At 29.5% G+C, this 15479-nt stretch overlaps 1 protein-coding gene across 4 annotated transcripts in view; it reads left to right on the top strand.

Moving 5' to 3' along the window:
* Positions 1–4120: 4120 nt before the first annotated feature.
* The window catches only part of LOC113520320 (uncharacterized), a 58083-nt gene continuing 46724 nt past the window's right edge, over positions 4121–15479 (top strand). For 2 of the 4 annotated variants that reach the window (XM_052898140.1, XM_026905622.3), the window contains exon 1: positions 4121–4223. The gene's annotated coding sequence lies outside the window, so the exon portion shown is untranslated. Of the gene's footprint in view, positions 4252–4340; positions 4652–15479 lie in introns of those variants that run through there. The other 2 variants (XM_052898138.1, XM_052898139.1) reach the window with 2 other exon arrangements.

Consider the following 15479-nt stretch of genomic DNA (forward strand, 5'->3'; position numbering starts at 1 on the left):
TAAAAGAAAATCTTATGGTTCTTTGGCGTGTGTCTATACGTTACTAACGTAACTAAGAACTAGATCATTTAAATTAAAAAATGGTAAGATCTTTTCTTTTATTTTTTTATTGATCATAATATTTCGATATGTGATGACACAGACAATAACATTCTTTATTCTTTATTGTACACAAAAGGTTATTGACGTAAAATTAATGTAAAAACAAACATAATAGTGCACAAAGGCGAGCTTATTTCCAATAGAGATTTATTATCTCCAATAAATGCCTGTAGTAATAAATTCATGAACAGGAGCAACATATGAGTTAGTAATTTCTATCAAATCCATAATTATTATATATATATATTCTTTATTGCACTTGTAAGTTACATATAAAATAATGTATTTATAAATGTTGTGAGCAAGGGTGGACTTATCTCTGACAGAGATCTCTTCCAGTCAACCCAGTACAGTAAGAAAGCATTTCGTTAGCGGGCAGCTAAAGTGCTACAACTATTAATAAATAAACAAAATACAATTAAATAAAATACTAAAATATATAATAAAATATTACATAAATACATACACTATATATACATATAATACCTACCTACTTATATAATAAATGTTAAAATAAATGAATCTACTATTATTTACATCATGATGGATTAACTGACCTGTTTTTATTCTCATAGTCACCCTTCATTGGTTTCCCGCAAGCGTATGGCAGATGAGGTTGCTATTCCATTTTCACCATAAAAGAAAGCCTATGAGTTAGCTGAACCTAATTCACCTATGGATATTATAGTAGATACTTAGTAATTACTCGCTTCTGGGAAAAAATAATAACGATTTTGTGTAATACTTAATAGAAATAATAATAATATGTATATATAATAAGTGTGTAAATAATAATTAAAAAATGTGTAAACAATAATTAAAAAATGTGTAAAAAATAAGTGAGTAAACAATAACGCATAGTTATGTTCAGTATAATTATTCTTATAGTTGTATTAACAGCGTCATAACTTACGTACAATGGGACTTTATTTGTACTTTTCCAATCCATAATTTTAAATACCTTCTATATTTTTTTTATTATCACTCGAAAAGTATAAAAAATATATTCCCTTCTCCTTGTCTTTAAAAAATTGATGACTTAATTGAAATTGTAAAATATTTTACAAAACACTAATAAAACACTATAAAATTTTAATATAAAATAAAAATTATAGTTATATTTTATAAGAATTAATATAAGATAATTATTTATTATATAATAATTAAGTGATATAAATATTTTTTATAAAATATAATTAATTAAATTATACTTTATAAGAATGAATCACCGTGTGGTCCCGGCATAGAATAGGTTACAGTTTCTTTTCCCGTGGATGTCGTAAGAAGCGAAAGGAACTTAATGGTCGAGGGATGAGGAGCAGCGCCCCTTTTAAAACATCTCCAAGACCTAACTGTGGCTGCTAAGCTTGACAACTACTGGCAATTCCTCCCAAGAGGGAGGCCTATGTTCAAGACTAGACAATTAACTGTTAGTATTATGATGAAGGTATCAGAATAATAATAATTATTGTAACTAAAATATTTATATTAAAATATCTATAAATAGTTTTAAGCAACATTGGTGTGATGAACCAGAAGGTAGAGCTAGAAAAACTGAAATGAACTAACCACTCACAAATAAAATAGGGGTCCTTTCTCTACACTGGGTTTCTTTATGATGTAAGATAATATAATTAATGTAAATAAATAAATAATTATAATTATATTTACAATTATTTATTCCCAAAGAGGGTTGACGTCAGGCAGACGGCTGGTCGTAAAACTATAAGCTAAATCCTTTAGTAATATGGATAAAAAAACATATTACGCCGATCCCAAATAATAATTGGGATAAGGGTAGAAAGATGACGAGGATGATGAATTATATTTACAATTGTCAACCGACTTCAAAAAAGGAGGTTTCAATTCGGTTGTACTTTTTTTATGTTTGTTACCTCATAACTCCGTCATTTATAAATCGATTTGGCAAATTATTTTTTAATCTAATAGGATATACATTCAGATTAGTTTTATAGAAGTTATATCAAAATATGTACGTTCAATAGTTTAGTTTTTAAATCAAATTCGTCTAAATCTGATTTTCCTACAATTCGGTCGGTTTTTTTATTTAAAAAACAGTCTTAAATTATATTATAAAAGCATGTACAACTACGTACATAAAAATGAAAATAAATTAAATTTACAAACAATAAAATCCTTATGGTGAAATCTAATCTCGATTAGATTTCACCATAAGGATTATATGTGTTTGCAACATTAATTGCAAAATATATTTTGCTAAAAACTCATATTTCGGTGATAATGGTTGTCATGACATCTACACTATAGAAAAACATATTTACACATATTTCACAATATATATAAAACCTCCTTCCCCTCCCACTGTTAAGACTAAAATCTCCTCATACGAGAAGAATATTCATCAACTTACTGAACATAAACCTCCCCTAGGGGGATTTTGCCAGTAGTTGCTATGTTTGGCAAGCAGATTGGCAACCGCAGTTAGGCTTTGGAGATATTTTAAGAGCCACGCCGCGGCCCATTCCTCATCCTTACTTAGTCGCCTCTTATCACAATCACGGGAAAAGAAGGCGTGGCCTATTCTATTATTCTATGCTGAAACCACACGTTATGGAAGAGAATATTAAGACATTATTATATCACTCTTCAGGTAGCTTGGTATAAAGTCTATTTCTACTTTTCATCCTCTTATACTGAAGAGTTTTGGTTTCGGCACAAAGAAGACCACTCCTCCTTTTTCCCTTGGTATCATAAAACTAAGGAAACTAAATGGTCGAGGAATGAGCAGAAGCATCTCTCGCAAAACATCACCAAAGCTTAACTGCCATTGCCAACCCGCCCGCCAAATGTAGCAACTACTAAAACCCTCCTTATGGTATAGCAGTGGAAAGTTAACGCCTGATATAATAATAATAAAAAAAAACAAAAAAAAAAAACACTTGGCTTTGGCCCGTGTCTAAAACTATCTCTAAATGAGAGATATAACAAATTAAATAAAAATAATAATAATAATAATAAATACTAAAAGGCTACTACTACGTACGGACCTAATTCCTTATTACGACATCCTGGGGATGAAATTTTTTTTTATTTTATTTATTTCTTATTGCATTCCATAATATAATTAGTTGACTTAAATTATATGACTGTAACCAATAAACTATCAGTTTATCTCATATTTGGTTTGCTGGAAGATATCTCTTTTGGAGATAAGCTTGCCTTTGTGCACTATTATATTTGTTTTTCTACATCAATAACTTTTTATGTACAATAAAGAATAAATAAATAAATAAAAATATATTGTCTTTTTTAAACTACATAGAAAACAAATCTTTTTAATCTTATTGTAATTAAACGATGTTTGTACATGTACAGATTTTCCCAGGGAGATATTTAAGGAAAATTAATATGAGAGATAATTATAAAACATGCTGATGGACTGCCTGATGGAAAATGATAACTGTCATCTATAGACAAAAATGACCAGGGACATAAGAGAGTATACTGTATCACCCACGATACAATCCATGCGTTGCCTCTCCTGAGGACTTAGGTGATACGAGTAAAAGCAATAGAAACTAAAAAAAAAATCGTCCATTTGTCCGAATATTTGTTCCAGCACCAAAAACTACTGCGCCAAATTTAATGCTATTTTAGTTAAACATTTAAACAGTTGTATTCCTAAATGTCTGGCTTAAAAACTGGTGTACGTTATATATTTAAGATGACAGCCAAGAATGATATTTTTTTACAAAAAGCTAGTATTGCATAATCGTTATTAGGAGAAACAAAAAGAACATAAATTATTGAAGAGACTTAATTTTGAGAATTATTATATAATCTTTTTATTTCATATAACAAGAGCAGTTAAATTTGTTCAGCTTAAGTGACTAACAAGTCTAAACAACTCACTAATTGCTTAAACAATGCTACCCTATCGTTATCAGTAGGAAAACCATGAAAACAGTGGGGTGGGCTGCTGAAATATGGTGAGAGGACCACGGGGCATACCGCGGGGTGCGGGGAGGGCGGTCCATTGGTGGCTAGAGGCGGCCAACTACCAGATACCAGCACTCAGTCGCGCGCGTTCGTATCGCACGCACGTGTCTTCAGCACAGTCCGCGGCAGTGCAGCCTCCTGTCAGTTTCCACTCGCCGCAACAGTCCGGTAACGTACTCACACCCACCACCCACACAACGGCGCGTGCGCTTGCATAACAACAGTTTCCGCCTCGCCGCCCGTTATGAAAGCGCGCCGCCGAACACGCAGACATAGTGACCCGCGAATGCAGTGAACAAGCCACGTGTATGCATTGGTGATACAGAGTGAGGTGTCGGCATATCAAATCATAATTAGACGTCTAATCAAATGCAATCCGCGTCCGTTGCTACACTGAGCAGCGCAACCTCGCCGCCCGACATTGGCTCGTTTCGACACCCCAAACGTCGCTAGAAAACTGATTTCGTTAACATTGAACTATAGTTTGTTGGCCGTTTTATGACAAATTAAATGTTTTAAATCCATTATATTTGTGCTGAAAGGTTGCGACGCGGTCCCCGGCTCACAGGTAAAGGTTGTGTTGACGAGCTAATTTCGCTGTTAAAAATATATATATGTATACAGGGTGATACCGAAATTATCAGCATAATTTTAAAGAAGTATTGCCAGTACCAATAGCGAAACTAAACATATTTCCCATAAAAACCTGTTTCGAAAACTATACAAAAATATCAGATTTTCATACTAACACGATATGTATGTCAATTTTATATTTTTATACACTTTGTTGTTATTTTTCGAACGATGTTTCTATGGGAAAAATGTTATTTAGAGAGTAGAACGCTCTTTTGAAATTATGCAAATGATTTAAATTTCGCCCTGTGTATATTTGTAAAAATAATAATAAAAACGTCGATCAGTCTAAACAGATATTACTATCCATTTTGAACTATATATATTAACCATTTACCAGTTTTTATACACTGACCACTGCAACTTCGTTTTTCTCTTGTTATTTTTACTGATAGAGCTTTCCCTGATAAGAATTATCAGGGAAAGCTCTATGCCCTAAATTATTTACTTAATCTGTCTATAAAATAGTAGTGTTTTGTTATTTCAATCACGTGATAAATGTGTGCTAGGTAAATATTTTCATATTCATACACAATATTTACCGAACCAATCGTTCTTATGACGTCACTTCCACGTGTCCTTGCAGTGGCTCCAAAACTGTGGATGGTTCCGGTTAAGTCCTTATATATCTATGCAATTGTATGCACTTATTATGAATTTTAATTGCACACACATTCAACACATACAAGGAAAACTACATTAACATTATAATTTTATTGATGTGACCTTTTGTCACAAATAAAAATTTATGCTCACTTAATTACATAATTCCATTCAAATTATCACACCAAGTTAATAAGTAGCACGCAGTGTATCGTATTAATAATAGTTAATAATTTAAAATAATAATAATAATAAACTCTTTATTGCGCACAATAGAGATGTATACAAGGAGTATTTATGCAAAATGTGTATATACAAAAGGCGGTCTTATCATTAAAAGCAATCTCTTAAGTACAGAAATAATTCAGAAGTTCGTTATTTTCAAAGTTTCTAAATCGTGTAACATCGTTAAAATCATTGTTATTTCCGTTGCGTTCCTTTAAATTTAATTTAATATCTTATTTTTCATAGGATTTTTTTCGAAGATCGAATTAAATAGAAACCCAATAGGTAATAAATGTTATATAAGGAAACTTGCTATTTCCTCGAAATTAGAATAGATTATGACAAACTTGTAATCGAAATGATATAATTAACTGAAACCGGACTTGTAATTTTGTAAATTATGCGTAAATGACCTGTACTTGTTGGATACAAGTTCTAATAACAGTTTCTTAAATATATCTAACAATCCAACTATTTTAATAAAAAATTCAATGTAAAAGTCAATAATCCTTACTAATATAAATATGGAAATGTGTTTGTTTGTTATCTTTCGACACCTTACCCCCTTAATTATCATGAAATTTAATTATTCTTTATCCATGTATATAAATAATTCTTTACTTCGCAAATTATGTAAAAATGAGTAATTTATATAAATTACCAAGTGTCTAGTCATAGATATTTTTATATAAATATAATTTTTAATAAACAAAATCAAGAGATGAAAAAGAATCTCTTAAAATGACTTCTTTAGACTACCATAGATCATTAGTTTCATTTAGCCAATCAACGCCCTCTTCGTAATCAACTTAACGACATAGAAAAAATGTGTATTCCTATTTTATTATTATTACAATAAGGTGCAATTTACTGTAAAACAATTTAAAAATATAAATTATTTTAGCAACTGTTTAAAATACTTTATAGAGACTATTCTAACAATTAAAAATATTGCAGCTAAAGAGATCCAATTAAAAGGTTTCTCAATTTTATTATTGGTTAGCGAAATTGACGATACCGTATCCGCGTTAAGGGTTCATGGCTCCGTGATAGTTGCTGTCAGCCATAAGATCGCCATAATACACGGTCAAGGCCAAGTCAACCCCCCTCCCCTCTCCCAATAAATGTAAAATAAAAAAGTATTCGATAATAAACTATTATCATTTTATTGTTTCATAGCAACAAAATCCAGTGGTTCTCAAATTTTTCCGTCACTTTTAATTTATTTTACAAATTATTTAATGTTGAACGGTAAGAAAATATTGCTTCATTGTTATTATGTATTCAGCCTACTTTAAACAAACAATAGAGAAAGATCGTAGCATTTCTACTACTTTACTATTAACCTTTAAGTCGTTACCTCATTCACAATTGTTTAACTCACTTTATTTAATGTTGAACTGTACTTAATTTACGTCATTGATTCTAAACGTTTTACTCTTTATACTTGTGTACTTATTGTACATTACGACGATATAAATATTATGTTTTATTCTCTTCATAATACGGAACATGTTTAATTATCCCTTCACTATATTTATTTCTTTTACTTAAAAAATAATTATGAGTAAACAATTTTTGTTCGTTTAATTTGATGAGTTAAAATATTAACAATTAAAATTAACTATTACCATTCTGTATTATAATAATTATCATCTTTTACAATGTAATGTATTGGCAATGATAATCAATTATGTAAATCAAAATAATCATTACCAGCCTGTGCGTCGGTATAGACACTCAGATATATACGGAGTGATATTTGAAAGTGAAATGATAGAATGTGTGTCGAACACGTAACAGTGATGACGGTGACCGATATGAGCTATTTGTCAATAGACTGTGATATCCATTACCTAAATAACTATATAGTGAGGATTTTTTTTTAAGAAAATTAAAACCTTACTCCATCTCAATATTCCATTTCATAATTACAAAAATAAAAAAATTCGCATTCTTATTCGTTCAATACCAATTTTATTATTATTTATTTTTTTGGTTTATAATTACATATTTTCTGGAAAAATAAATAATAATAAATAAACAAATATTAATACCGAGTCTTTCTTTCTATTTTATTATTTCTCTAAAATATTAGTTAAAAATTAAAAAAGAATTTGTTAAACAAAAATGCTTGTTAAATGTAAAAAAATGTTAATTTTTTTCTATTTTTATTATAATTAAAATATAAGGAAAAAGGAAATGGAAATAATGATTCTAAATTAACAAGAATATTATGCAGTGGCTATAAATAATGTCAAGGTCATACGTACGAGTTATGTCCAATATAAATTTTGAGTCGTTTGTCCTGAAATCTAATAAACAAGTATTACCCAACCAATCAGACCTAAAGTGACCAATAAACTAATATTCTTAGATATTTTGTAAGTGGCCATGGAGTATCGAAAACAGCTTAATACAAAAGAGACCGTCGCTAGACCTTCAATTTAATTTGAACCAATAACTTGCGTGTTGGCATTGCTAAATGAAATTACGTGCTTGCAACGCCCGTTACCGTATTTTATCATTTTTGCATTTATTGATGATAATGTAAATTATAGAGACTATGTTATTTTACATTAAATAGAGAACATATATATATATATATATATATATATATATATATATATATATATATATATATATATATATATATATATATATATATATATATATATATATATATATATATATATATATATATATATATATATATATAGCGTTAATCTCCTATAATTTGACAAACCCCAAATTCATTTGCCGCCCTATCACTTAAAAAAAAAAACGTTAAAAAATTATATCAAATATTCTTTATAGAATAGAGTACGTGCATAGACAATTAAAATTGTAAATATTCTTAAACTGAAATTAATAAATATGGGATTTTATCTTCAGAATGTGATAGGATTCGAAACCGTTTTTACATTCACAGTAATAACTGGTTGAATATCGTTCTAAAAGCTGCCAAATTTATCACTTAACGATATTTTGTATGTGGTACACACTACGCTCTGATAGATGTTCGAATTACGATACTAATTTAAATTTTGTCGAAACTGAATTCTCGGAAGTTTTATTTTCATTAGAATATTTAATATCTATATAATGTATAGATTAAATAATAAAAAAATCAGTGTGTTTCAAATTATCAAATAAGTTATTAAAATAACAACCATCTATTTGTAATGCGGAATCGATAAATAACACTTACGCAAAAATCGAGATGCTATTTTATGACGTAACACTTATATCTGTTTTTATTTAATGAATGGAATATAGTGTTACATAGGCATTTAAATTTGATCCTTACATCATATATCTAAAGTGCAATCTACATTAAATATAAATGAAATATTATTTATTTTTTTGTTAAAAACACCAAAATATTTTTGATATGCAGTTATAAACTAGAGCGCAATTTTACGAAATGAACATAATTATATGCAAATAGATTAGTATTACAAATCTAATTTAAAATTTAGATATATTGTTGTTAAGTATTATTTTAGAATGAAAACGGCTTAAATATTATAAATTTTGTGTTATTTTTCGTTGATTATAATTATTACGATGAAATTTTTCTTAAAAGCTGTTCTAAATTCAAAACTATTAGTTACACTTTTTCGGTTACTATTATGTATATAATAATGTGATCTCTTTAGATAAAAATAAATAAAGAGGTACTCAAGAACTAATGTAATTTATAATTTTGTGCTTACTTACTAATGTACTATAGTAATACATGTAATGTCATAATTATGACCGGAACAAAGTCGCAGACAAGAGACATAATAATAAAGTTTGAGTAACACTGACCGATTTTTCTACACGTACATTTTTGAAATTGCTAAAATTATGTAATTATATTTTTAGTGCCTAAAATTTTAACCAACCTAACTATTATTCATTTAAATATTATATCATCAATTAATCTATTAATGCATTTATATGTAAAGATACAGTTCTTAAGCATTTTTCTGTCCAACCAGTGTGAGATCTGGAGAAAGATATTCATTCTAAGATAGGTCATATTAAAAGATAGGTCATATTCATTCTAAGAGATCAATTTATGTCAACAAAAATATTTATCCATATCGGTTCAAACATCAAAATATCTGGTTTTGTCGCAATTGAAGTCGGTTTTTTTTTCAGTGAGAAACAACTTTAATTATTTAAAATTTGTGGATAATTGTTACGTCGTATCTTTTAAAATATCTCTATCCTGCCTAGCATAGCGACTACTGGCAAAACTCCCCTAAAATGGAGACGGCTTAAGTCGAACAGTGGACAGTTAATAGTTGAAATAACAATAATAAGTTACGTCGTAGACAAAATAGCTTGTAAATAAAGATTGCTAATTGAAGTAATAGGAAATGCTTGTATGCCAGTATGTGTTACAAACCATTGTTTGTATAAACAATGTAAAAACCCAAACTGTGGACATCTTGAAATATAAATGACTGTGAACATGAGAATTATTTTTAGAACATCAATTTAAATATAACGTCATCAGCGCCAAGATCTATTTATATTAAAATAAAAAAGTGCCAAATGTCAGCAAACATACACCCTACAAGAAAATTACAAAATACAAGTTGAAATAGCAATTTTAACTTGTATTTTGTAATTTATAACTCTATTCATCATCATCATCATCATCATCATCATCATCATATCAGCCATTAAGTGATCTGCTAACTGCTGAACATAGACCCCCCCCCTATAGACTGCCATAAGAAACAGTCCCGAGCCATTAAACATTGCAAACAAATTTATTGATAAATATAATATAGAACAAGATAACAAAGTCTGGTATCCCGTTCTATCTCAAGCGTGCACTGTCGAAAACGTATATACCGATAGATTTATTAACCACTAGTTTAAAACAGATAATAATTACAATGCCTTCAACTAAAGTGTGGACGCAAATTTTCATATCCCATAAACCTTAAGTACGAGGATGTTTGGCGAGCAACCAGCGGAGGTTACGCAACTGTGAGCGCTCGCACTTGACCCCTGTCCCGGCCACTCATTACTGATGTGAGCCACATATTTACCAAGCCTTGGCTATAAGCTCTAGATTATAAGGTCACGTTCCGTTAATCGGACAGTGGTCCAGCGAGTTGTGAAATGTCTTCTCTCCAGTCGACAAATTCAGCGACATTGTTAAATCTGAAATGTTTTATTTTAAATTAATTACGAGTAGATAATTAATTTGCCAACGTTAATGATACATTTTTCTTTTTAATTGGCATTAAAAAAAGTCAACGAATACAAATGGAACGAACTGCTAAATAGAAAAATTGGCCAACTATTACTATAAAAATTATGATGCTCCTTTCCACTTTGGGTTTGCTGGAAGAAAACTCTATCAGAGTTAAGCTCGCCTTTGTACTTTCGTTTACCTCTGTCATATTTTTATAACAAATGTGTACAATAAAGTATTAAAATAAATAAAAAGAAGAAGGTTCTCAATTTTTAAAAAGGCTTTCAAATTATGTATTTTTATTATATTGTCATTATTAGTATTTTTTAAGCATCACTTTAAGGATAATACAAAACAATAAATATACATATATATCAATTCAAAATTAAAATTCAGCTTACTTAGTATACTGTTGAACATAGACCTCCCCATTGGAGGATTTTTCCAGTAGTTGCAATGCTTGGCAGGCGCGTTGGCAACCTCAGTTAGGCTTTGGTGCTCTGATGGTGCGTCCGATCCCTCAACCATTAAGTTCCCTTAGTTTCCTCTTACGATCCCCACGGGAAAGGAAGGAGTGGCCTATTATATGCCAGAAAAGGGATTGTTAGTGATGGGGACTAAAAATCCCATTGCTAGCAATATACCCAACCAGGTCGACCTCCTCGCGGTTCCCCCTGGAAACTATCATGGTTAATTCCTGATGGATTCATCATGATGGGCTAACTGACCTGTTTTCATTCTCATCGATCACCCTTCTCTGGTGCTCTGACAGCGTATCCAGTTGGCGCAGATGGGGTTACCATTCAATTTTCATCCATTAAAAAAAAAAATGTGTGTATGTGTAATAGGAAATTTTATGAACTTATTATATTTGTCGTATCCGACAACTGTTTTGACTTTATCCGAAAGTCTTCTTCAAGGAGACACAGCGCTTTGCGTCACAGCGTCTCATGTCGCACACAAAGCTGAAACATAGTTTAAAATTAGTACAATCAACAAAACAACAAATGAAGAATGCCACAGTTATGATAGTATAATATTTATTTTCCAGGCTATTATTTCTATTTATAAGCATTTATCACTTTCCATCACGTGGGCATGATACCATTTGTATAATTTAGTACTAATGGTTTATAACATAATAAAGGGATATAAACACCACAAGTGAATGATGGATTAAGTTGGGACACGCTTATTTTGTTGCGAACTATGGCGCAAAATGTAATTTGTCAGCTGTCTGTAATCGCCTTAGAGTGGCACTAATCTTTAACCTACGTACCATTTGTGACGGTATTAAAATTAAAATGATGGTTTCATTCTTTAGTAAATAGAAAATAATTATAGATTCAAACATGTTTACAAACTTTGCCCGTTCCAAAAATAAATACCGAAATAGTGATGTATTTTTTTTTAATTATCCCAACTATGTATAATTTATTTGTTATTGATACTTCAAGTAGGTAGATAATTTATTACATTTAGAAGTAATTAATTTTCATTATTGTGAAACTGGTGACTTGTAACACAGGTTTTTCAAAATCTACTGCAGGCACCGGTCTCTCAAAAAATTGGTCTCACATATTTAAATGTATCTCAAGGTGTTACTCTGTACTATCTTTTGTGAAGAAAAAATAAATCATTCATTAATTTATTCATTCATTCATTATTATCCGTATTTAAGTTAATTTGATGCATGTTTTCTAACATTTCTTTTAGTACATTATCGAAATTAGACAAGAGCGAAAAAAAATAATTTTATCATCATCACATCATATCAGTCTTTAACTGTCCACTGCTGAACAGTTTCCACTTTTGCCAGTAATTGCTACGCTTGGCAGGCCGATTTGCAATCGCAGTCAGGCTTTAGAGATGTTTTAAGACGGACGCTGCTGCCCATCCCTCGCCCTTCTTTAGTTAGTTCTAACAACACTTACTGGAAAGGAAGGAGTGGCCTATTCTATGATGATCATACGGCCAAAAATAATTTAATATTCTTTAAGAATGATTGAAACATTTTTTGATAATTTTCTTTGTATTGAAAAATGTTAACTCATGTTCGACTAATAAACAAACATACAACATAAATTAACTAATATACAACATTAATTAAATTACAATAAATATTTTAATTTGTCAACATATTATTTACAATATTATGTAATAGAATATTGGGTGCGGAAGGTTACATTTGAAACATTAAAATTTATGTATTGGTATCAATAGTATTACCAGTTTATTTGCTTTGGAAGAACTTGTTATATCTAATTTCAAAGACATTAGTATGTGGTTAATATAGTTGAGGTTACAATTAATTTAATACGAGTAATTAGTACAAGTCATAATAAGGTTAAACGTGGTAGCAAAACCTCCCAAATGGTGATGGCCATTGTCCAGTAGTGGAGAGTCAATGGCTAATAAATTACGTAGGTATATGGTTTTTTTTATTTGGAATGTATATATATATATGAGCAGAATTGTATTTTTACTATTGAAATAAAATTCTTATTATGATTTTCTAATGTACAACATGAAAAAATTTATGAAGTTTAGAAACCTATACAGAATATTGAGTAATGCTAAATTTTATACTTTATTTCAATATGAATTAATGAAAAGGTGATAAAATCTTGTTTAAACTATTACAGAGACACTGTTTAAATGTAATTAATAATAAAACAATACATTCAATTTACCTATGTTTTATTTTTATTTATATTGGACGTTCTGACGTCTGCATGCATTGCTCTGGCAATATTTTATGGTAGAGTCAATTATTGTTAAATACACTATCGGAACTTTTATTTTTATCGCAATAAAAAAAAATCTCTTTTTATTCTGAGTCAGTTTAATTTACAGTTAAACTTAATTGTTGATGTTAATTTTTTTTATAATTCTTAATGTAAAACTTGATGCTTATACAGACTTTGATAATAAATACATTTTTACTATTATTTTTTATAAATTTATATTTTTAGTCTTTTTGAAACAGACAGTAGCTTCTATCTGTTTCTAGAACATCATTTCGTGACATACCATAATATTTGAGTTCAACGTACGCCCTTTTATCGACCGAAAAATATCTAAATTGTCATAACACGCATTGGTAATAATACGATACATGCAAATCCGATTGTAACGATCGGCCTTGATCTTGCGCATCTCACTATGCGTGAAACTATTGCGCCCGCGCAGCTTTGCTCTTGAACTTGACACATCTCCATTGTTATGACGACCATACTAAATAACCCACGCTCGTTATATTTGTATATAATATGCAATCAATGATAAGGTCATAAGTTTATATGAGTGAGAATTGTAAAATTACAAAGAAAGTTACTTAATTCAAAGTTATTTAATTTCATATGTATAGAATTTATTTATTTTAAAAGGTACATCAATAGTGTAAACACAGATATTAATATTAATTAATAGTAATAGATAGAACTTGCATCTTGCAATTACAAATGCATACATTTTCTTAAGACATCGACTTTACATTAATAAAATTGACACTAACAAAATAATAAAAAAAAATAAAACATTAATAATTTAAAGATTAAAAATTTATTATGCGAAAATTGTAAGAGTACAATAACTTAGCAATAACTTATATCTATAGTGTTTTTTATTTAAAAACTATATGTCATACCTATAAATAAAACAAATGGATATTCCTCATGATCACACTAATTGCCTGGTGCTCAATTTAGAAGACTTTGTATTGCGTGGGACCAGGCAACGATCATGTGGAGGCATAGCTCAGAACACTCAGATTCGAGTTAATTTAGAAAAGTGCTTTTTATAAATCAGACCGACCGAGAATCGAACCTGGAACTTTATTCCGCAAAACAATGTGCCTACTGCTGTACTACGAAAGTCATCATATATTTGATATATTCGTCATATACTTAAGTTTTGTAATATTATATCAAAAAGATTCAAATGGTGGTTTGTTTTTTGATTAGAATTGTTTTGTTTAATAGTAGCTGAATTAAACAAAGTAATTAAATAATTCTAAATAAATCAGTGATATAGAATTTTGTAAAAAAAAAACTTGTTTTCTTAAAAAAATGTGGTTATATAAAAACTGCTAAAGATTTTAATCGAAAACCACTACCTTATAAATTATTAGAATTATTTTGTTTAATAATACTAATGGTAGTGGAATTAAACAAAGTACTTTTATTGTAATAACCAGTAATATAGACTTTCACAAGATAAACTTATTTCAGTAAAATATTGGTGGTTATATAAATACTGCTATAAAATTTCACCGAAAACCGACGCCTTATAAATTATTATTTTAATTATTAACACCTTAATTAATATATGAGAAATAATGAATACCTTTTCGAATCATACAAAGAATCTCTCCTGTGTCCTACATCGTGATATTTGAATCTTTTTCTCTGTAAGATTTGTAAATTGTAATTATTTATATCGGCATTACTCGTACTCACGCGTTAACTTCGGGATTGCTCGACTAGTTTCGGAGTCTACAAATACAATTTAGTTAAATAAACTGAATAAGTTTACATGTATATCCCGAAAATTGTAACTTTCCGATTAGGAATAAACCTCCAATTTAAAAAAATGCTACTTCTGAATCTGGTATATTACCCAAAACAGCCTTTTCCCTTCAATTCCTATGGAGCCTTGATACTATGTAGAAATAAGCTATTAACATACTAATACATAATCTTAATGAACTAGTCATGATTATATATAC

Source organism: Galleria mellonella, unplaced genomic scaffold, assembly GCF_026898425.1.
Source record: "Galleria mellonella isolate WM207_F2 unplaced genomic scaffold, CSIRO_AGI_GalMel_v1 utg40, whole genome shotgun sequence".
Lineage (NCBI taxonomy): Eukaryota > Metazoa > Arthropoda > Insecta > Lepidoptera > Pyralidae > Galleria > Galleria mellonella.